Source organism: Cornus florida, unplaced genomic scaffold (genome assembly GCF_030987335.1).
Source record: "Cornus florida cultivar Cherokee Brave unplaced genomic scaffold, ASM3098733v1 CherokeeBrave_3.0.0_Hap2_scaffold_43, whole genome shotgun sequence".
Taxonomy (NCBI): domain Eukaryota; kingdom Viridiplantae; phylum Streptophyta; class Magnoliopsida; order Cornales; family Cornaceae; genus Cornus; species Cornus florida.
Window position 1 is genome coordinate 110,001 of NW_026775872.1, and position 2,500 is coordinate 112,500.

Below are 2,500 nucleotides of genomic sequence, written 5' to 3' on the forward strand. Positions count from 1 at the left end.
GGGCATTGTGTGCTAAAAAATGAAGTTTGGAGTTTGGGTTTGAAAATTTTATGGGAGCTTCCTAGAAGCCTAAGAAATGCTTTGCTCGAGACGGATTTCGATTTGGAGGTCCCCCGAGTTAAGTTTGCCCTTTATGACTCCTCGCCCGCATGCTCGTGCACACCGGCGTGCACGTGGGCATCGTATGCTAAAAAATGAAGTTTGGAGTTTGGGTTTGAAAATTTTACGGGAACTTCCTAGAAGCCTAAGAAATGCTTTGCTCGAGACGGATTTCGATTTGGAGGTCCGCCGTGTTAATTTTGCCAATTACGGCTCCTCGCCCGCACGCTCGTGCACCCCGACGTGCACACCGGCGCGCACGTGGGCATCGTATGCTAAAAAATGAAGTTTGGAGTTTGGGTTTGAAAATTTTACGGGAACTTCCTAGAAGCCTAAGAAATGCTTTGCTCGAGACGGATTTCGATTTGGAGGTCCCCCGAGTTAATTTTGCCCATTACGACTCCTCGCCCGCACGCTCGTGCACCCCGGCGTGCACGTGGGCATAGTATGCTAAAAAATGAAGTTTGGAGTTTGGGTTCGGAAATTTTATGGGAGCTTCCTAGAAGCCTAAGAACTGCTTTGCTCGAGACGGATTTTGATTTGGAGATCCCCCGAGTTAGTTTTGCCCATTATGACTCCTCCCCCGCACGCTCAAGCACCCCCGCGTGCACGGGGGCATCGTATGCTAAAAAATGAAGTTTGGAGTTTGGGTTTGGAAATTTTATGGGAGCTTCCTAGAAGCCTAAGAAGTGCTTTGCTCGAGACGGATTTCGATTTGGAGGTCCCCCGAGTTAATTTTGCCCATTATGACTCCTCGCCCGCACGCTTAAGCACCCCCGCGTGCACGTGGGCATTGTGTGCTAAAAAATGAAGTTTGGAGTTTGGGTTTGAAAATTTTACGGGAACTTCCTAGAAGCCTAAGAAATGCTTTGCTCGAGACGGATTTCGATTTGGAGGTCCCCCGAGTTAATTTTGCCCATTACGACTCCTCGCCCGCACGCTCGTGCACCCCGGCGTGCACGTGGGCATCGTATGCTAAAAAATGAAGTTTGGAGTTTGGGTTTGAAAATTTTATGGGAGCTTCCTAGAAGCTTAAGAAGTGTTTTGCTCGAGACGGATTTCGATTTGGAGGTCCCCCGAGTCAATGTTGCCCATTATGGCTCCTCCCGCATGCTCAAGCACCCCTGCGTGCACGTGGGCATTGTATGCTAAAAAATAAAGTTTGGAGTTTGGGTTTGGAAGTTTTATGGGAGCTTCCTTGAAGCTTAAGAAGTGTTTTGCTCGAGACGGATTTCGATTTGGAGGTCCCCCGAGTCAATGTTGCCCATTATGGCTCCTCGCCCGCACGCTCAAGCACCCCGGCGTGCACGTGGGCATTGTATGCTAAAAAATAAAGTTTGGAGTTTGGGTTTGGAAGTTTTATGGGAGCTTCCTAGAAGCTTAAGAAGTGTTTTGCTCGAGACGGATTTCGATTTGGAGGTCCCCCGAGTCAATGTTGCCCATTATGGCTCCTCTCCCGCATGCTCAAGCACCCCTGCGTGCACACCGGCGTGCACGTGGGCATTGTAGGCTAAAAAATGAAGTTTGGAGTTTGGGTTTGGAAATTTTATGGGAGCTTCCTTGAAGCCTAAGAAGTGTTTTGCTCGAAACGGAATTCGATTTGGAGGTCCCCCGAGTCAATTTTGCCCATTACGACTCCTCGCTCGCATGCAATATCTACTCCTGTCAGAGCTGTGGTTTTACTTAAGACTACTATAGGGGGGGGGGAGTTCTCAGCACCAAGAGCTGCAAGTAAGGCCATTGCTTGCTTTGCAGTCTCGATTGCTCTACTAGTGAATAGTAGATGTCTTGGTTAGCTTGGAACGAAAAAAAAAATTTTTTGGGGAAAAAAAAAAAAAAAAGTTTTTGTGAAAAAAAATTTTTCGAAAAAAAAAAAAAAAAAAAAAATTTTTTTGGATGCCTCGGTCTTCTATTTGTTTTGCTTGGGTAGATTAGGAAAAAAAAAAAAAAAAATTTTTTTGTTGGATGCCTCGGTCTTCATATTCTTTCTCGGCTATTTCGAAAAAAAAAAAAAAAAATTCCGGGAAAGAGAAAAAAAAAATTATTTTTTGTTGGTTGCCTCGGTCTTCATGTTCTTTCTCTGGTATATGGGAAAGAAAAAAAAAAAAAAAAAATTTTGGATGCCTCGGTCTTCTTGTTCTCGGTTGGATTTATCGAAAAAAAAAAAAAAAAAAAAAAAAAAAAAAAAAAAAAATTTTGATGCCTCGGTCTTCTTGTTCTTGCTTTGGTATATCGGAGAAAAAAAAAAAAAAATTTTTTGGATGCCTCGGTCTTCTTGTTCATTCTTCGGTATATCAAAAAAAAAAAAAAAAAAAAAAAAAAAAATTTGAGACTTCGGTCTTCTTGTTCTTGCTTTGGTATATCGGAGAAAAAAAAAAAAAAAAATTTTGGATGCCTCGGT